Raw genomic sequence first — 21758 nt, forward strand, 5'->3', positions numbered from 1 at the left:
TTATTTATTTTAGAGACAGAGTCCTGCTGTGTTGCCCAGGCTTGTATGCAGGGATAGTCTCCATCTCCTGGGCTCAAGTGATCTTCCCACCTCAGCCTCCCCAGTAGCTGGAACCACAGATGTACATCACCACACTCGGCCAACTTTTAAACTTTTTTTTTAGAGATGGGGTCTTGCCATGTTGCCCAGGTTGCTTTTGCATCTGTTTTTATTAGGGCAGAAAGATATTCTCAAAATGTTCCCAGCAGATTCCCTCTCATGTCTCATTGACTACAGTTATGCACCAAGCCCATACCTCAACCTTGGGTAAGAAAGGATGTGGAATTGTCATGTCAGCACTCACTCCTGGCATAGTGGAAGATCCATGAAGCACATTGCAACCATATGCCTCAACATCTTGGGGTTCTGTTTGTAAAGGAGGCTAGGAAAATGATAATAGGCCACCTACAGCATCTGCTATGGCATTTATGTTGGTTTTTAAGTCAATTCCTCAGGTTGGATAGTCTATGATATAAGGCCCAAAGAACATGGTTGACTAGGCATTCATTAAAAGGGGTTGGTAGGACTAAGCTCTCAGGTCTCATATTTAACTTAGTCTGAAAACTGGTTCACAAAAAACAGTGGATAGTTACAGGCACATTTGACTTGGCAGAAATAAGACAAGAATTGCTATGCCACAGGGGCGTGTGGGAGGAAGGCACCCAGTTAAAGAGGGATTTTGAAAACTTTCCAGATTTTCTTTCCATAACACTGTAGTAGCATGTTCCTTGGGTATGTGCTCATGGTTCAGGGGCTACTCTGACAAATTCTATTCAATCAATCAGCAATTGAATCAATGTTTTCTCACACTGAATTAACTACGTTTTTCAAGAACTAAACCAAATGCCCCAGTTGGTGTCATGCTGATAAAGTCTTCATTGAACCAATATATCTAGAAGCCCATCAATTATGGTGACAACTGAAGAGGAGGAAGAGCATAGATCACTCACAATTCAAAGAAAAAAATAAAGCTCGGCTCTGAATGGGAGTTGTCCTCTTCCTACTCATCCTGTTGGAAGAGAAAGACCTTAGGAAATTTGAGGAATCTTTTAGCCAAGAGAATAATAAGGCATAAATCTTGCTGACAGTGAAAAGGCTGGCTCAGGAAGTAACACCATCCACAAGAAACTCCTCCAGTGTAAGGGACAGTGATGAATGGTCTAAACATGACACTACTATGTAGCTTGGAAGGGTTAGCACCATTGATTTTAGCTCTTAGGGAGAGTGATTTGCAGAAACTCGAGATGATTTGCCATTGTTTTTGCCACTTCACCCTGCACAGCAGGGAGCGCAGGAAGAAAGAAGGGAGTGTGTTCATAACCATTTCTCTCCTTCTTGAAAACCTGTTATCTGTGCAATTGGTGTAAGCTGACTTCCCTCTAAAACTGGACGATGGGTTGTTCATGTTACAATTTATGGGGTGCTTATCAACAGACTCCAGCTTGCGGATGGCTGCAGGCAGAGAACGGCACTCTTATCAGGGACCATTCTCTTTGGCTGTCTTTCTGTTGGTCTTAGATGTCAAAACGGGTGCAGCACCATTGTCCCACACTTGGAATGAGGATAGCATAAGTCTCATACTCTGCCCTTTGGAAACGGAGCGTGACACCTCTTCTGATGCCTGTCATGTCTCTTTATCACTAAATTTTAAATCTCACGTATTTCCCAGAACACTGGCAAATTAAACAGGAAGATCAGTAACTCCTTAGGAGCCACAAAGTCAAAAATGCTGAAGTTTTTAAAGTCTAAAATAGAGAAGTAGAGAAAGAGGAGGAGGAACTCCTCTGGCTATTTAGGGACAAACTGAGATGTCAATAGATAAGCAATTTGGTTAATGGAAGACTTTTATCCAGAAAGGAAGGGGTCAGTTTCTACAATTACACTGTCTATGAACTCATTTTCTGTATTTTGTTACTTTTTTAAGATAAGCATCCCAAAGGTCCATTTATCCCAATGTCCCTTTAAAGTTGTTATCAGAAAACTACAATTATTTCAATATTACTTTCACGCTTAAAGTTTTCTAAAACTGTATCCTCAGAGCCACTCACAACCTAAGAAAATGAGTCTCATTACTTTACATCTAGGTTTCATTTAAACAATCAGATAGAATTCTCTAGCTTGTACCCTCACTTTATTCACTAGTCTTGTTTCTAAATGATATTTTGCCAGAAAGTTTTCTTTCAAAGGGCCAATACAGCATTTGATCCGTAAAGAACATTTCATTGGCATGAACTTTGCCTCTTTTTTTTTTTTTGAGACAGGGTCTTGCTCCATTGCCCAGGCTGGAGTGTAGCAGCACAATCACAATCACAGCTCACTGCAGCCTTCAACTGCTGGACTAGGGTGATTCTTCTGCCTCAGTCTCCCAAGTAGCTGGGACTACAGGCACACACCACCATACCTGACTAAATTTTGTATATTTTTGGTAGAGATTGGGTTTCGCCATCTTGCCCAGGCCCGAGAGGACAAACCCTAGGTATTTACCCCAGACAATGATGCCACTTCACTAGCATCGCTCTGGGCACATAAACATTCAGAGAATCTTAGTTATTTGTCTAATGTTCACATAAAGCTGAAATTCTGAGTGGAACATCCTTCAGACCGATGATTATTTTTCTTCCTTGCCTATGCTATAGTAAGCTGGGTTAGAAAATCAAAATTTAAGAAAATTGAAAAGTGATTTTCTAAGTCTGGCTTAAAACTCTACTTTTTCCTCCTAGAACTTCCCTTTCAACAAACTAAAGTAGTTGCCAGCACACCATAGCTTGTTTTTGCTAATGATACATTTTGTTTTGTGGTGTTCATTAAACCCAGGAGTCAGTCTAGTTTGGAACATGGACTTGTCAACCTCCAAAGATGAATCCACAGGGCCATTAATTAATCACAGAAGAATACAGACATCTCTTACTATTGGCAACTGCCTACCAGTAGTAAGAAAACAGAAATCTAATTACACCAAAGGAGCAAAACACCAAAATGTACCATTTTTGTTTAAAATTGGTACAACCAAATCAATTGGGTTTTAAATTAATTGCTTTTCCAACTGAATAGTCCCTCAGGTTGGACAGTCTATGATATGTGTTGCAAAAGAAAAGCAAGACAGGCCACTGTCCTCTCTTGGGCAAAAGGAATAGCCACAGTTTCCATCCATGGTTTGGCGGTTTACTGTGAGAGATCCAAATTCACTGTGACTTTGCAAAGCTACTAGGTTATTTCTTGCTCACATCAAAATCCAGGAAAGCAATCCAGGGCTGGAATGGAGACTGTACAATCATCAGGAATCCCAATTTTTCTTCCTGGTATTCTGCCAGCCTCAAAACACAGCTTCTATCCCCTGGTTTCAGTTGGCTGCCCCATCTTGTCTGCACTCTAGCTTCCAGAGAAGACAGTGAGGGCAAGATATGGTCATGCCTTTACCCATTGGATACCAAAAAAAAAATTAATCAGGCATGGTGATGCATACCTGTGGTCCCAGCTACTCAAGGAGGCTGAGGGAGAAAGATTGCTTGAGCCCAGGAGTTTGCAGTTGCAGTGAGCTAAGATCATGCCACTGCACTCCAGCTTGGGTGGCAGAGTAAGGTCTTGTCTCAAAATAAATAAATAAGAAAAGTATCAGGAATGTTTTTTTTTTTTTTTTTTTTTTTTTCCCTGAGTCAGGATCTTGCTTTGTTGCCCAGGCAGGAGTACAGTGTCATAATCTTAGCTCACTGCAACCTCGAACTCCCAGATCCAAGCAATTCTCTTGCCTCAGCAACCCAAGAACAGGTACATACCACCACAGCCAGATAATTTTTGTTGTTGTTGTTGTTGTTGTATTTTTAGTAGAGATGGGGTTTCACCATGTTAGCCAGGCTTGTCTTGAACTACTGGCCTCAAGTGATCCACCGCCTCAGCCTCCTAAAGTGCTGGGATTAAAGGCGTGAGCCACCGGGCCTGGCCTCATCACTGTTTGTGTGAATCCCATAGTTTACTAAGTAGGCAGTAAACCAGAAGTCATCTCTTATTCTAGAATAGTCTGACTGCTGCATCTCTAGGTTGCCCCCTGTACTTTTAGATGCTCTCTCTGCAAGTACTTTAACCAGAGCTGAATTTCCTCCATCTTTGAAGTACCAAACATTTCCCAAAAGCTCTTACAGGCAAGTTGGCCTTGCCTGGGACAGTCCTCTGCAGCTCCTCTTCATTTGGCACAGCAATTGCAGGGTTTTCAGTAAAAGTGTAATCATCATGACATCACCCAAACATGCAAACACTGCAGCCTTTGAAATCAAAATTGAAAATTAAATCAATTTGGATAAAAGGAAAAGAACTCATGGAATTTAGCACTCATTCTAAAAATATATATATATTCTGATTTCATTTTATGTTAAAACCTTTTTATCTTTTAAAACTTTGACACCCATGTCCCCAAATCACATTGAAGCCTGAGGTGCCCCAGAAAAGTTCTTGTGCAAGACCTCCTATCCTCTTTACCCATTTTGCTTTAATGCATGTTATGGCTACGGCACACCCTGTTTCTCATTTAATTTACCATGCCATGCGCAGTTCATCTCCAGAGCTTGGAAATCACTGGCGCTGAATTTGGAGAGAACAGAGAGTTGTTTCTGCAAGCTGAGCACAGAGCCGTTTGCTACTCTCGTGCCTGGAAGTGACTCCACCTTTGCTACAGATTCTGAATAGTGTCAAGCCAGAAATATCCACAGTGATGTCACACTGAAATGGGCCATAAGACGAAAGCACATTGAGCTTTTCTTCCTAAGGGGGAAGAAACTAAAATCGTTCCAATAATCTTTCTCTGTGCCAATCTCTTAAGAAAAAAAGATTCATAGCTAAATAGCAGAGGTAAGGAAGAGTCTAATGGCTTTGTTGGGGGGGATGTCTAAAGATGGGGAGAGGCCAACAGGTTATAGAGCCTTGAGGGTGTGCAGCCTAGAGTCCAAGAATGGCGGCCTTTTCTCATAGTTCTTTATATAAGGTGGTTTTCAAATATAGAAACACATTTCCAGGGAGGATTGACCCCAAATTGACCTCCATTATTCACACCTGGTGTCTCCACTTTGATCACCCAAGGAGATCCAGAACTCTAGTCACTTCAGTAGAGGGTTCCTCCTGCATCCACATGGAATCAAGAACAGTGGCAGTAATAACAACATGCTTGACACTACCTCCCTGCAGTGCTGGAGAGAGGGGAACAGTGTTGTATGAGCCCAAATGCACACCCTCAAAGAATGCACAGGAAAATGCATGAAATTTGGGCCTCTAGCTTACATTTAAAGTGCATTTTGATTTATTACATGGTCCACATGGGGAGGAGGGATATCTAGGAATAGCTTTTGGACTCGGTCGTAAAAGTCTTTCCCCCAGATCTTTTCAGGAGTGTGTGAGTGTGTGTGTGTGTGTGTGTGTGTGTGTACATGTGAAATCTTGCATGCTAACATGGGTGCCTGCATGCCAGCTATGCTGGGAGCAAACATGGCTAACCGCTAAATGCAGGAAGAAAAGCCTCTTTCTCCCTAGGCTTCCAGGCTCTTCTGACCCTCGCCTTTCCTCCTCACTCCAGATCCCACTTCTTCACGTGGGTACTTTAGCTCTATGATCTCCTGCTAAACAGCTGTCAATCCCAAGCCAGTGAAGGAGGAAGCAGGGAGAGGAGATTTCTCAGGAGTCTGCCCTCAGGACTTGGTATGTGCAAATACACACTCCCAGAGTAGCAGTCCTGGGGGCAGTTCCTACATGCTATTATGTTAAAAGTATCTGTGTCACCGTTTTTATTACTAATATTGCTGCTGCTGCTGCTACTATAATAGTACCGTTACTGACTGCTGCCATTATCATTTACCTTTATATTCTGTTTCAGTCACATGCTAAGTACTGTACTTATCTCTTTTAAATCTCACAAATCCCTATAAAGTTGGTTTTGTTGCCCTTCCTGTTAGTCATACCAGGATATTGATGTTTGCAGATCCTAACTAACTTGCATGAGGTCAACCCAGTGGATAAAGGGCAGAGCTGGGCTGTGACAAATCCAAATGAGTCTGAAAACCTTGAGGCTTTCCAATACCCGGTGGGAAAAAGGCTAATTAGTGTTGGAATCTACAGATGGGGGTGTAATTGTTTAGTAGTGGTTAGCTTTAAGAATGGTCAATTTCCCTTGCTGACAGCTCTTCCTTGTCTTCTCGTTGTCCTCCAGTGACATCAAACTCTTTCAAGTTGCTTACCAAGGCCTCATAATTGGACCCCTGCTTACTTCTCATCTCACAACACTCTCTACCCTGTCTCCCAGGCTCTAGCTAAATGTTGGCATGATCTTTACAGAAATTCACTCCCTGGAGGAACTCACTGAGCTGCCTGCTTTACAGTTCTATTTGTGCTATGTCATTTTCAGCTCTTTCATAAAAGAGATTCTAAACTCCTAGAAAGTAAAAACATGCCTTCAGTCAATAAATTCATTGAGCTGCAGAAAAAAGAGAATGCTGATACACTGTTGGTGGGAATGAAAATTAGTGTAACCTCTATGGAAAAGAGTGTAGCGATTTCTCAGAGAACTAAAAATAGAGCTAGCCTTCGATCCAGCAATCTCACTACTGGGTATCTACCCAAAAGAAAAGAAATTGATATATCAAAAAGATACCTGCACTTGGCCGGGTGCGGTGGCTTACGCCTGTAATCCCAGCACTTTGGGAGGCCGAGGTGGGCAGATCACCTGAGGTCAGTAGTTCAAGACCAGCCTGGTCAACATGGTGAATGCCGTCTCTACTAAAAATACACAAATTAACGGGGCATAGTGGCAGGCGCCCGTAATCCCAGCTACTTGGGAGGCTGAGGCAGGAGAATTGCTTGAACCTGGAAGATGGAGGTTGTGGTGAGCTGAGATGAAATCACCGCACTGTACTCCAGCTGAGGCGACAGAGAAATTCTGTCTCAAAAAAATAAATACTAACAAGTAAACTCATTGGTTGCTACTCTGGTTGCCTCTGAGGGTGGAACAAGGAGGGACACTTGTAATAAGGTGGTCAAGCCTCCATGAGGAGCAGGGCCACGCCCTCTACAGTGGAGAAGGCGATGGATGCTAAGGCCACACCTCAGAGGAGAACCCAAGAGGGCCTCCCTGAAGAGGGATTGACTCAGCCAAGGACTGGAGGATCAGTCAGAGCAGATCAGGTAAAGGACTGCAGGAGCTGGAGACAGAGGGCAAAGAGCCAGGTGGGAGAAGCAGCACACAGCAAAGCCAGAGGTTTCTGCTGGCTGCAGAAACTGAAAGAAGTTCAGTAAAGCTGGGATTCCCAGATATGCAAACAGTGTGGAGTCATGACACTAGAAAAGTAAGTAGAGGCAGAGCAGGAAAGTTCTCAAGCCAGAGTTTTGTTTCATTTCGTTTTGATTTTGAGACAAGAACTTTCTCTGTCGCCCAGGCTGGAGTGCAGTGGCATGATCACGGCTCACTGCAGCCTTGACTTCCCTGTATCAAGTCATCTCCCACCCCATCTCCTGAGTAGCTGGGACTACAGTCATGCACCACTATACCTGGCTAATGTTTGTATTTTTTGTAGAGCCGCAGTTTCACTATGTTGCCTAGGCAGGTCTTGAACTTTCGGGCTCAAGTGATCCTCCCGCCTCAGCCTCCCAAAGTGCTGGGATTACAGGCAGAAGCCACTGTACCCGGACTCAAGCCAGAGTTTAGACTTGATCCAGTGGGCAATGGGCCACTTGCGATAGTAAAATGCCTTATGCAGAGAATCGTCATGACCAGATTGGCGTTCCAAACAATTGCTATGTTCTCCATTTCTTTTGTTTTTATTTCTGATTTTGAAATGTTTATTTTTTATTTAGACATAATAGATGTACATATTTAGGGGTACATGTAATCATTTAATTCATTCATATAATTTTTTTTTGAGACAGTCTCGTTCTGTCACCAGGCTGGCGCGCAGTGGCTCGATCTCTGCTCACTGCAGCCTCTGCCTCCTGGGTTCAAGTGATTCTCCTGCCTCAGCCTCCCGAGTAGCTGGGATTACAGGCATGCACCACCATGTCCAGCTAATTTTTGTATTTTAGTAGAGATGAGGTTTCACCATGTTGGCCAGGCTGGTCTCGATCTCTTGACCTCGTGATCCACTCGCCTCGGCCTCCCAAAGTGCTGGGATGACAGGCGTGAGCCACTGCACCCGGCCTCAATCAGATAATTTTTAGAGACCAAGTAGGTATCATTGGCATATCCACCACCTTAAATACTATCTTTTCCTTATGTTATAACATTTGAATTATTCTCTTATAGCTATTTGAAAATATAAAATCGATTATGGTAAACCACAGTCACCCCCCTGATCTCTTAAACACTTGGTCTTATTTCTATCAAACGCTAGGTCTTATCCCACAGATCAGGCAGTATCTTCATTTCTTTTGCATTTTCCTACGTGCTCTTGACTACAGTTTTCTACGTAAGGATTTAAAGGCACAGGTTTTTAATGTTGCTGGATTCCCCAAGGAAATTTAAATTTGAATGTTTTTGCCATAGCGCTAGGTAGAAAGAGGCCAGAAATTGCCTCCAGCTCTAGAAAAGAAGTCATGGCAAGAGTCAGAAAGGCTGCCAGGAGGCACCTGCAGGATCTTGCCGTTAGGGTATGGTATGGTCCAGGAGGCGAAAGTCACGGCCCTATGTGTTTAGGTTCAAAGCCACGGCCCTTTGTGCAGGAGCCAGCGGAGGCCCTGAAGAAGTGGCTTCTAGAGAGGAGAAGAATGGCTCTATTATAAGAATAATAATCAGCATTTTGAGGAGTAGGTGTAGAGGTGTGGGAGACTGGGAAGAGCTCAAGGTCCCTACAATGTGGCGTGTGTTAATAACAGCCAGCGCTTATGTAGAATTGATTCTATGCCAGGCAGTCTCCTGAGGACCTACATGTATAGCGGCTCAGTTAATCCAACGACCCTGTGGCAGAGGGACCTTTATGAACTCCACTCTCCAAAGAAATTAATACCCAGAGTGGTTAAATAATGTGCCCAGGGCACCAAGGTGATAAGTAGCCATGCTGGGATCCAAACTGTACTTTGAGAGCCAACTACACCCCTTCCCTCCCCAGCCAAGCCTGTATCCTGGGCGGCAGCCCTGTGACAATCAGAGGCTATGCCACTCCCCCACCCTGCATCACCACATCTGAGGGCCAACCCTCCCAGTCCAGCCACAGCTCTGATATTGGTCACCCCACTCCACTGCGATGGAGGATGCCTCTCTTTAACTCCTTGATCTCTGTATGATCCGAGAAGTGGGGCTGTGTTCCCAACTGGGAGAAACTGCATTCAAGTGCAACCCGCTAAGGAAGAGGAGAGCACTCCTCAGCTGTACTGATAAATTGTTCACAAAACTTGTTCCCCACCTCATTCCAGATCTTCTGTTCAAAGATCAGCTCTTCCTAGAAGCCTTCCCTGACTGCTTGTCTGAAATTCATATGCACACGAACTACTTATTCCCTGAGCCTGCCTGGCTTTTCTTCACAGCACTCTCCACTAGCTAAAATTGCATGGACTATCTGTTTACTTGGATATTGTTTGTCTTCCTTCCCAGGATATGACAGAATTCTATATAATATAACCGAACTTCCGTGATACCAGGGCCTTGACCTTTCGCTGCTGTAACCCTAGCTCCTAGAACATTGGCAGTAAGAGGCCGTTCAAGAAATATTTTTTCAATTAACTAATTCAAAAAATTGAAGAGCGAGTGAAAGTGTTGTTGATTACCTAGCAACCTCACCTCCGCCAGGGCTACTTAAGCCCTGGAAGCTTAGATCCTCTTCCTTCTCACCTCTTTTTCTCTCTCGCTTTTTCTTCTTCTACCCCACTTCTATAAGCTCAATAGTGCAAAAAAAGAAAGAAAACAGTGCTTGGAGTTCTTCCTCACCCTCTGTTTCTGAGTCTACACTGGCTGCCTGAGACTTGCTTCTTACTGTGTACGGGAGGAGAGCAGGGTGTGGATTCTGTCATGACCTGGTTCCTGCTGATATCCGGCCTGTCACCGTGAAACTGACTAAACACTTCCCAGATTTCCCTCCTGTGAAAAAGTGAGCTGCGTCATTCCCCAGCGCATCGTGGGTCCATGAACTCTTTCCTTTGGAGTTCTGTCCAGAGGGTTGTTGGAAGTCTGTCTAAAGATAAGTGGGGAGATTTGGAGAGCACACAAAAATGAGTGTAAACCCCAAGGGATAGGAATTCTTCTGCCATCAGTGAGAATGAAAACAAACCAGTGTGGGACTTGCCTGCATTTCCCGTGGTGAAGGGAAGGGGAGCTCTCTCTCCACCCTGCCCTGCTGCTGGCCTCAAAGTCAGCTCTCTGCCAACTGTCTCCTCTGATCCTTCGTCCCAAACAAAGTCACAGAAGGAAGTTCAGGGAAGAGAAAAGTTGGCCAGCTGGACTTTGGCCATAAAAGGAAATCCAGGGCAAAGTTGTAAAATAAGGGAGGTCTGCTTTTCAAATTGTCATTGTTTTTCTCATTCTGGACTCCCCTATCACAAATTTTGCTCACTTAAAATGGAAAAGCAGCAAGGCATCATCCTCATGTAAATATTGGAACAAAAGGGATGCTCCCTAGAAAAAAAGAACACCAATGGAAGAAACCAACTTTAAGAGGCTTCTTCTTCTTTGTTTTTGTTTTATGTTTTTTGTTTTTTTGAGACAGGGTCTTGGTGTGTCACCTAAGCCGGAGTACAGTGGTGCAATCATAGCTCACTGCACTCCCAGACTCCTGAGTTCAAGTGATCCTCCCATCTCAGCCTCCTGCTTAGCTGACAGGCATACACCGCCATGCCTGACTAATTTTTAAAATTCTTTTCATAGAGATCAGTTCTTGCTATTTTGCTCAGGTTGGTGTCAAATTCCTGGCCCCAAGTGATCCTCCTGCCTTAGCCTCCTGAGGATCTGGGACTGCAGGTGCACACCACCATACCTGACTAATTTTTAAATTTCCCTTGTAGAGATGGAGGTCTTGCTATGTTGCCCAGGGTGGTCTCAAACTCCTGGCTTCAAGTGATCCTCCTTCTGTGGCCTCCCAAAGTGCTAGGATTACAGGTGTGAGCCATCATGCCCAGCTGAAGTATTCTTCAAGAATACTCAACATGTGAGCATTCAGAAAACATGGTAAATATTCAGTACCAAGTCTGAATAATAATAATAATTGCTATTATTATTTTAGAGACAGGGTCTTCCTCTGTCACCCAGGCTTCAGCACAGTCAGAATCATAGCTAACTGCAGCCTCAAACTCCTGGGCTCAGGTGATTCTCCTGCCTCAGCCTCCAGAGTAACTAGAACTACAAGTGGGCACCACCATGCCCAGATAACTTTATTATTTTTATGTTTTAGAATCAGGGGTCTCTGCATTGCCCAGGCAAGTCTTAAACTCCTAGGCTCAAGTGATCCTCCCGCCTCAGCCCACGTCTGAATAATTATTAATAACATATGTCTTTACCAGGTTGATGTGGATCACTGAACAGTTTATGTAAATACATTTTAATAGCTATAAATTGTTACTTTTGTTTGGAATGTTTTAGGCAAAAGTTAGTTATTTTCAAAGGTCATCACTCCAAATTCTTATTGTATACTCGGAGAAAATATTTTACTCTTTGTCTATATTTCAAAACATTTTCTGCAGCCTTTTAAGATATTTGGACATGTTGCCTCACAATTTTTGTTTTCTTCATTCAGAAAATTCCCCTTTTCTCCATAATAAACTTTTCATCACCAACAATGTTTACTGAGCAGCGTACTAAACACTTCCATCTTGGACCATAACTGTTCACATTAACATGCTGTTGGAGCTTCAGATGGCCATGAAAATCCTCCTCTACATTGGGTTCTTTGGTTTTTGTCTCCTGATATATCCTTCCCATTCATTTTATCACACGCCTTTGAACACTGGCTTTTTCTCTAGGTCTTCGACGTGTCTCCAGTCTGAACTCTTTTTTCCATTTCTAGAGCTTTTTAAATAATGCAATTGAGACCACATTAAGAAATGTTTAAATTGTCAACACCCTTTAAGAATTGATATCCTAAAAATGGAGTAAATATGAAGTGACTGTACTCATTCAAATCCAAAATATAAAAGTCTCCTCATATGACATCTTTGAAATATCTACATGCCATGAAGATTTTTTTGTCTTGAGATCTTTCCCAACTGTGACTTATTTAGATCTAGCAATAACTTTTCACCTTTTCTTCTAAACTCAAAGGAGTCTAGGGCAGAGTTTCCACATCTACAGAAAACAGAATAATCATTTTTGTTCTCTCCCAGATCGTTTTCACCCTGAATAACACTTGCCAGCAAGATGTGAAAAGGAAAAGGTTGCAAGCTCAGATCAACCATTCTGAGGGGTTCTATCTATCTCTGATTTTGCAGCAATTGGTGCAAATGATAGACATCTGATTCACCTGCCACATTAATTTCTGACCCACACCCTATACCAGCTGCTCTTCACTGCCTTTGGTAAGTGCTCTGATGAGCTCTGTTTACCTAGACTTGAGAAGGAGACACAAATGACTGCATAACCACATTTAAGATGTGACATCTTTAAAACATTCATCAGTAATGTCTTAGAAACTCTTATGGTTGTAGAACAATGTTTTTGAAAATAAAATTGTTTCAAGCTTTGGGGAGGCATTTAAAATATAGAAAAAGAAAACTAAGCAAGATGAAATAGACAAATCAAGTGATATTTTGCTTGCTCCCCCCACCGCCCTTTTTTAAAATTTGAGACAGAGTCTTACCCTGTTGTCCAGGATGGAGCCCAGTGGTGCGATCTCAGCTCACTGCAACCTCCGCCTCCCGGGTTCAAGTGATCCTCCCGCATCAGCTTCCTAAGTAGCTGGGCATTCAGGCGTGTGCCACAAAGCCCAGATAATTTTTGTATTTTTAGTAGAGAAAAGATTTTGCCATGTTGGCCAGACTGATTTTGAACTCCTGACCTCAGGTGATTCACTTGCCTTGGCCTCACAAAGTGCTGGGATTACAGGCATGAGCCACTGCGCCCAGACTTGCTTGCCATTTTTAAAACAATGTTTATTCTACACCCTTTGTATTGTTTGGACTTTGGTTTACCATGTGCGTGTGTTGCCAGGTAAAAAAGAACTATGCCTTTTAAAATCAAACCGTATATCTTAATTTTCATGTTCAGAGTTAGCAAAACAGAGCACATGTGTCAAACGGTCAAGGAAAGGCTGCTATTGGTGAAGCCAATTCCAGCACTGCTTTGGTGGTGAGCGTTAAAGATTTCACTGGAAACTTCCTTTGGGATATTTTGTCCCCCTGCCCCCAACCCCAGCCTCTCCCAGGCACACCCCAACCTTCTCAGTCTCTAGTCCAGATCTCCTTGCTGCTCTCTGCTGTCAACTAATCCCTGCTAAGATGGTCCATTTTTATTTTTATATTTTATTATTTAATTTTAATTTAATTTTTTTTGAAACAGAATCTTGCTCTGTCATCAGACTGTAGTGCAGTGGTGTGATCTCAGATCACTGCAACCTGCACCTCCTGGGTTCAAGCGATTCTCCTGCCTCTGCCTCCTGAGTACCTGGGACTACAGGCGCGTACCACCACACCCAGCTAATTTTTGTATTTTTAGTAGAGATGGTGTTTCACCATGTTGGCCAGGATGGTGTTGATCTCTTGATCTCTTGACCTTATGATTTGCCGGCCTCGGCCTCCCAGAGTGCTGGGATTACAGGCGTGAGCCACCGTGCCTGGCCCTCTTTTTTTTTTTTCTTTTTTTTTTTTCTTTTTTTTTTTTAAGGCAAGGTCTTGCTCTGTTGCCCAGGCTGGGGTGCAGTGGCATGATCATAGCTCACTGAAGCCTCAATCTCCTGTCTCAAATGATCCTCCGGCATCAGCCTCCTGAGTAGCTGGAACTACAGGTATGTACCACCATGTTCAGCTAATTTTTAAGTTTTTAGTACAGACGGGGGTCTCACTATTTTGCTCAGCCTGGTCTCAAACTCCTGGTGTCAAGTGATCCTCCCACCTCGGCCACCAAAAGTGCTGACATCACAGGTGTGAGCCACCGCATTTGGCCTAATTTTAAAAGTCTATAAATGTATGTTTAAAGCAATGGTTAACCCTCGAGCCCTCTTTAAGTGGATATAACAAGGGGAGCCCCCGGTTGATGCAGGGATTCAGGCCCCTCCTTAGCCTCATTTTGTGTGAATCAGACGCCTGGCAAAGAGGGTGAGCCAATGCATATGTATTTGACAAAATGCAACAGGGTCGATACATAGAGCTCCTCAACTACAGGTGGTTACTCACTGAGTCCACAGCGTGCTGTGTTTCGCATCGTGCTAGCAGGTGAGGCCCCCCAAAACAGTGTTTGCTGCCAGCTCTCTATCCTAGAGGAGTTCCTACGCCAGTGTGGAAGATGGGCACATAACTCAATCATGACAGTTCCATGGGATAGGTGGCTAAGAGAGAGACATGTCCAAATGTCCCTGAATCCCAGAGAGACTCTGTCCTTGAAGGATCTTAAATAGGAAAGATAAGTGGTCAAAATATCTCTCCTGGCAGCACCTTGGGAGATGAGAATCCGGAAGACCAGAGAGGATGCTCTGAGGACAGCCTGGAGCCAGAAAGTGAAGCAGGGCACTGGGAACAGGCAGAACTAGGTCAGTCCTCCTACGGCATAAGTTATCTCCAAGAAGTATGCAATCTGTGCGTGTGTGTGTGTGTGTGTGTGTGTGTGTGTGTTTATGAGAGAGATAGTGGGGGGAGAAAAAGAGAGGGATAAGGGAGAGAGAGAGGGATGGGGGAGAGAGAGACAGGGAAAGAAAGAGAAAAGGGGGAGAGAGGGCGAAAGGGCAATGGAGAGAGGGAGAGAAAGAAGAGAAAGAGAAGCAGAGAGAGAGGGAGGAAGGGAGGGAAATGGAGAGAGAGAAAGAAGAGACAGGGAGAGAAAGGGGGGGAGGGAGGAAGGGAGGGAAATGGAGAGAAAAAGAAGAGAATAGGAGAGAAAAAGAAGAGAATAGGAGAGAAAGAGTGGGGGAGGGAGGGGAAGAAAGAAAAAGAGAGAAAAATAACGCCCTCTGGTGGCTGACCCGCAAAACTGAAGAATTATCAATAGTGTAAGTTGCTCACGGCCATTCTAAAAGCTGATTCCACCGTAAAGTCAGTAGTAAATTCTGCAATTGAAAAAGTTAGGGGAACAATTGTTTTAACACATTCTCAAATCTGAAGGAAGTCTGTATGCTGATCAGTGATCATAAACACACCACAGCCTTTACTCATTATCTCCTCACATCTTTCAGTTGTGTGAAATATAGATTGCTTGCCTGCTAGCTAACTCTCTGTATTCAAGGATGGTTTCATAATTTCTATTAATGAAACTCCTCAATCATTTAGCTAACATAATTTTGGAAGGCTCAACACTGAGTCACAAAGAAAGTTAACATCACCATCCATCCTGCAAAATACTTTCTTTATAGGTTTGTGTATACACTTATTGGTCTCGAAGTTAAAAACAATTTTAATCAATGTTATCCCATTATTTACCATTAAATATTTAGATTTTGTTTTTTAAAGATACTTCACTGAACTGAATTTAAACAAGAAGAGCCCGGCATGGTGTGTGTCTGTAGTCCCAGCTACTAGGGAGGCTGAGGCAGGAGGATCACTTGAGCCCAGAAGTTGGAGTCTCTCGTGAACTATGATTGCACCACTGCACTCTGGCCTGGGAGACAGAGAAAGGCCCTGTCTCTAAAAAATAAAATAGGTAAATAAAGATAATTGAATATGATTATTTTAGGCTGGGCATGGTGGCTCACGCCTGTAATCCTAGCACTTTGGGAGTCCAAGGCAGGCTGATTGGTTGAGCTCAGGAGTTCGAGACCAGCCTGGGCAACATGGTGAAACCCCATCTCTACTAAAATACAAAACAAATTAGCCAGGCGTGGTGGTGGGCACCTGTAGTCCCAGCTTCTAGAGACACAGGCAGGAGAATTGCTTGAACACGGGAGGTGGAGGTTGCAGTGAGCCAAGATCACACCACTGCAGCCTCGGTGACAGAGCGAGACTCCATCTCTACAAAAAATAAAAAAGAAAGAAAATGATTATTTTTAAAAACTATACCAAGCAACCACTCAAATAATGCCCACCAGCCCGCAAAACTTGATTTGCACGTGTGAAAATGCCCAGCTTTGTAAAGGGAGTCTGTAGTCTATGTGTGTTAATTGTCCCCAGAAACCAATCCAAGGCTTAAAAAAGAATAGAGATTCCCCCCATTCTATTTATATTTGAGTGATCATTTAAAATCTCTTAGATGCCTAAACCAAGCATGAAAAGTACAGTTTCATTCCAGCTTTATGAACTTTACATCAAATTAAACCAGAAGCCTCCCTTTTCTCCTTTATGCTTCTTCCATTTCTGAAATCAATTGTCAATTATCAATCCAAAATTTAAGGGACAAACATAAAGAAGAAAAGGAGACAGATAAATTTAAAGAAAAAATCACATAAATGAAACTTCAACAATACTAAAGACTTCAATTTTTCTTGGTAACAAATTGTTCACTGAGACTGAATTTTAACCAGGAATGGAGAAAATACTATAGCACTTCTTCCTGGGTTTGGGCTTTGTTTTTCGGAGCAATTAGCTTTCACTGTATTTATTCTGCCTTCTTCTAACCCAACCGCACAGCCTGGAAACTTGGAAGGATGTCTGGTTTATTTTTTATTAATTAAAGAGAACAATACAGGATGATTTTTCAGTTTCCTGGGCTCCAGTCATGAATGTACTGGATGGAATCAAAAGTAAAATTAGATTACCATTGGAGAAGGAGCAGGATCCAGAGCACAAGGGGAGTTGGCTTTGGCTTCGAAATTATTATTTTGATGCAGTAAATGTTTCAACCTGACAGCTCCCCTAACTCCCCAAGATGGTCATCAAACGTAGGAAAACAAAGAAGTGAAAAATCACATAAAACATGTATATGTATAACTGAGGATATTGCCTCTCATCATTTGAAACATGATCTTTCTCCTTGCAGGGAATCCTAATTCCTTGCCAGGAAGGACTTTCTGAAAGGAAGTAAGAGAGCACTTTGCAAACTATGGGATCAAAATAACATTGAACACAAATCTGATCAAAATCTGACACTAGTTTTCAGAACACACAGAGAGAGAGGCACATGTTACACACCGTGTACTCACTGAGATCCATGCTGTGAGAAACTCTGCAGCAGCGGTCCCCACCCTTTTTAGCATAAGGGACCAGTTTCATGGAAGACAATTTTTCCACAGACCAGTGGGTGGTGTGGGTGGTGGCTGGGGGGAATGTTTTGGGATGATTCAAATGCATTTCATTTATTGTGCACTTTATTTCTATTATTATTACACTGCAATGTATAATAAAATAATTTTTGTTGTTGTTTTAAGATAGATTCTTGCTCTGTCACCCAGACTGGAGTGCAGTGGCGTGATCTCAGCTCACTGCAACCTCCACCTCCAGGGTTCAAGTGATTCTCCTGCCTCAGCCTCCCAAGTAGCTGGGATTACAGGCACATGCCACCACGCACAGCTAATTTTTTTGTATTTTTAGTAGAGACGGCGTTTCACCATGTTGGCCAGGCTGGTCTTGAACTCCTGACCTCAGGTGATCCTGAAATAATTATATAACCCACCATAATGTAGAATCAATGAGAGCCCTGAGCTTGTTTTCCTGCAACTAGATGGTCCCATTTTGGGGTGGTGGGAAACACCGGCAGATCATCAGGCATTAGATTTTAATAAGGAACAGGCAACCTAGATCTATCACATGCACAGTTCACAATAGGGTTCCCAACTCTATGAGAATCTAATACCACACTGATCTGACAGGAGACGGAGCTTGGGTGGTAATGTGAGCAACGGGGAGTGGCTATAAATACAGATGAAGCTTCACTCGCCCGCCACTCACCGCCTGCTATGCCAGCTCAGTCCCTAACAGGCCCTGGACCAGTACCAGTCTGTAGCCTGAGGTTTGGGACCCTTGCTCTATAGAACAAACAATCCTGTTTTCTTTTTTCAATAAATGAATACCAATGGAAAAAAGTGAGATGGGGAGGGAACCCATCACTTAAAATATATTGAAGAAACATATTAACAATCACGATTTATGGATCTTATTTTAGATATGACTCAAGCCAACCATAAAAATGTTATGAGACAATTGTGAAATCTGAACCATGGCTGGTTATTTTATTTCAACAAAGAAAGATTGATGATTATTTCTTAAGTGTAATCAGGGTGTTTTTGTTATGTTTAAAATAGAGTCCTGGTGTGGCGCAATAGCTCATGACTGTAATCACACCACTTTTGGGAGGCTGAAGAGGGAGGATCACTTGAGTGCAGGAGTTTCAGACCAACCTGGGCAACATAGTGAGACCCTATCTTTACAAAAAGTAAAAAAATTAGCGGGGCATGGAGGCATGTGCTTATAGCCCCAACTACTCAGGAGGCTGAAGTGAGAGGATCACTTGAGCCTGGGAGGTTGAGGCTGCAGTGAGACATGATCACACCACACGGCATGGCAGCCTGGGTGGCAGTGAGACCCTGTCTCAAAAAATAAATAAATAAATAAATAAAGAGTCCTTATCTTTCGGAGTATTATCCTGGAATGATGAGATTTGCTTCAAATAACCTGCAGGAGTGTGACGGGTGTATATGATTCAAGATTGGCTATGAATTAATAACTGTTCAAATCAAATGACAGGACCCTAAAAGTTCATTAATCTCTCCTTTTTTGTATATATTCAAATTTTTCAGTATAAAAAAGTTTAAGGGATGGGTGCGGTGGCTCACGCCTGATTGACCAGGCAATCACAAGGTCAAGAGATGGAGACCATCCTGGCCAACACGGCAAAAACCCACCTCCACTAAAAATACAACAATTAGCCAGGCAAGGTGGCATGTGCCTGTAATCCCAGCTACTCAGGAGGCTGAGGCAGGAGAAACACTTGAACTCGGGAGGTGGAGGTTGCAATGAGCTGAGATTGCACCACTGCACTTCAGCCTGGCAACAGAGCCAGATTCCATCTCAAAAACAAACAAACAAAACAGAAACAAAACAGTTTCAAAGCATGGGTCTGGGGAGGATGATTGATGAACACCTGGAGCTCTCAAACACAAGTAGGAGTAGAGATTGTTGCCACTGCTTTGAAGAGCTATTTGGCATTTTGAAGTAAAATATATGAATACCTAATGCTACCATTTCACTTCTAGGTCTTATTTATTTGTTTATTTGTTTATTATTTATTTATTGAGACAGAGTTTCACTCTGTCACTCAGACTGGAGTGCAGTGATGCGATCTTGACTCATTGCAACCTCCACCTCCTGAGTTAAAGCAATTCTCCTGCTTCAGCCTCTCGAGTATGTGGGATTACAGGTGTGCACCACCATGCCTGGCTAATTTTTATATTTTTAGTAGAATGGGGTTTTGCCATATTGGCCAGGCTGGCCTCAAACTCCTGACCTCCAGTGATCTACCCACCTGGACCTCCAAAGTGCTGGGATTACAGGTGTCAGACACTGTGCCTGGCCCCTACTTCTAGGGTTTTAAAAGACTGAAGCTCTAAGATGCTGAATTACCCTCAAGGTGGCTTTTTGAGCTTCCAGCCCATTGCCTTCTAATATTTTGAAATCATTGACCCCTATAAGAAGTAACACAAGCTACAGGCTAGGTGCAGTGGCTCACGCCTGTAATCCCAGCACTTTGGGAGGCCAAGGTGGGTGGATCATCTGAGGTAGGAAGTTTGAAACCAGCCTGACCAATATGGTGAAACCCTGTCTCTACTAAAAATGCAAAAATTCACCAGACTGTGGGCTGTGGTGGCATATGCCTGTAATCCCAGCTGCTCAGGAGGCTGAGGTAGGAGAATCGCTTGAACCCAGGAGGCAGAGGTTGCAGTGAGCTGACATTGCGTGACTACACTTTAGCCTGGGTGACAGATGGAGACCCTCTCTCAAAAACAAAGAAAAAACACCACCACCAGCAAAAATAACACAAATTACATTTAATGAGGCAGTGAAGATGAACTGTCTGCAAGAATTGTAAATATTATTTTTTTGTTATTATGAAATATTTAAGGTACATAAAACATAGGTTTACAGGAATATCTTACATAAACAAGAGTGTATGTAATATATAGGTTTACAGGAATATCTTACATATACAATGTTGTATGTAATAATGGAAAATTGGATGCAATGTGTCAATGAAAGAACGGCTTAAATGAAGTATGAAACACTCAGTGGAATACTGTGCAAATATAAACATGAATAAAATAAGAATTAACATGGATAATTTCCCAAAACATAATGTTGAATGAAGAAAAGTAAGTTGCAGAAAAGTCAAATTAAGTATGATAGATAACAAAGATACAAATGGAAAAAAAGTAAACTCTACTAGGGAGGAAGGACCATGAAATGCACTTGAAATGAATCCACAGGGTGTTACAATAGATGTGACATTTTTTCTTTCTGTGGTAACTGCATATATATTTGTTATGTTTTTTTCTACCCTATTTTGTATTCCTGAAATATTTTATAACAAAACAAAATAAGAGGAAAAAAATGAGCAAGATGACAACTACTAGCCAGCTTCGGTGATGGACCAAGGAATAGCAAGAAAGAGACAGCAGCCAGTCAGCTTGTCACATGCTCACTCATCAAAAAGAGTTTATCTTTCTTATAACATTAATTATTGTTGTTGTTCATCGAAAGGCAGCTTTCCAGGTGTAAAAATTTAATTTTCAGAAAACAGGACCTCTCTGGGCTTTATTACTTCGTGTGTAAAAAGAGCAGTGGAGGATTTGTGGGAGGGTTCATCTACTCATCTAAACTACAAGACCTGGAGAGAATATATTGGCAGAGCACCTTCAGATGCTCAGATGACAGATATCAAAGGTAAATGCCCATCCACGGACACTTTCACAATATATCTCTACACTCCAGGTGCAGAATGTTAGAGTTTGAAAAAAATGAGACTTAGAGTCCTAGTTGTAACGAGCCTAGAACTAGTTAAGAGACTGGCTTTCCCTCCCCACTCCTGTTCTGGATCTGTTAAAAAGTTTCCTATTAGTATCCCAGAAAGCAGTGTCTGAAATTACTAAAAACGCAATGTAGCAGCGCCATCTACTGAAACTTAACTAATTCTACACAAAAACTTGGAAAAGTCCTAGTCTGGGAAAAGTAGGCTGAAGTATAAAACGTAAGTACAATATAAGCCTCAGAAGAACTTTTATAATTGACTTATTTATTTTATTCCTTAAAACTAATTAAAATATTAAGGTGGAACGTGTAACATAGCAATAATGTGTAAGCCATATTTCAATTCATGAGAGGTTTTTAACAAACTACTAAACTTTTACAAACTGCCACACTATTATACTCACAGAGGCACTCTCAAAATATTTTTACTTCAAAATGGTGCAGATGCTTAGCAAGCGCTTTCGGGGAGCGGGAACCGAGTTTGTAGCATTTGCCTGTTTCTGTGGTGTGAATATCCTAACCGTTGTCAATTTCAACATGGCGTCACTACTCCCACAGGTGTCCATTTCCTCATGGCGTCACCGACCATGGCACTGATTGGCTCCAGAATACCTTTGCAAGTGCTCAGATTAACGGTGGAGTAGGTACTGAAATGGCAAATCACTTTGCAGTTCCAAACGTTATTTTTTCCAAAACATATGGTTGGTGCAGAGGTCATCGTGGGTTTTGTCACT

Source organism: Sapajus apella, unplaced genomic scaffold (genome assembly GCF_009761245.1).
Source record: "Sapajus apella isolate SASKATOON/1434 unplaced genomic scaffold, GSC_monkey_1.0 scaffold53, whole genome shotgun sequence".
In the NCBI taxonomy this organism is placed as follows: Eukaryota; Metazoa; Chordata; class Mammalia; order Primates; family Cebidae; genus Sapajus; species Sapajus apella.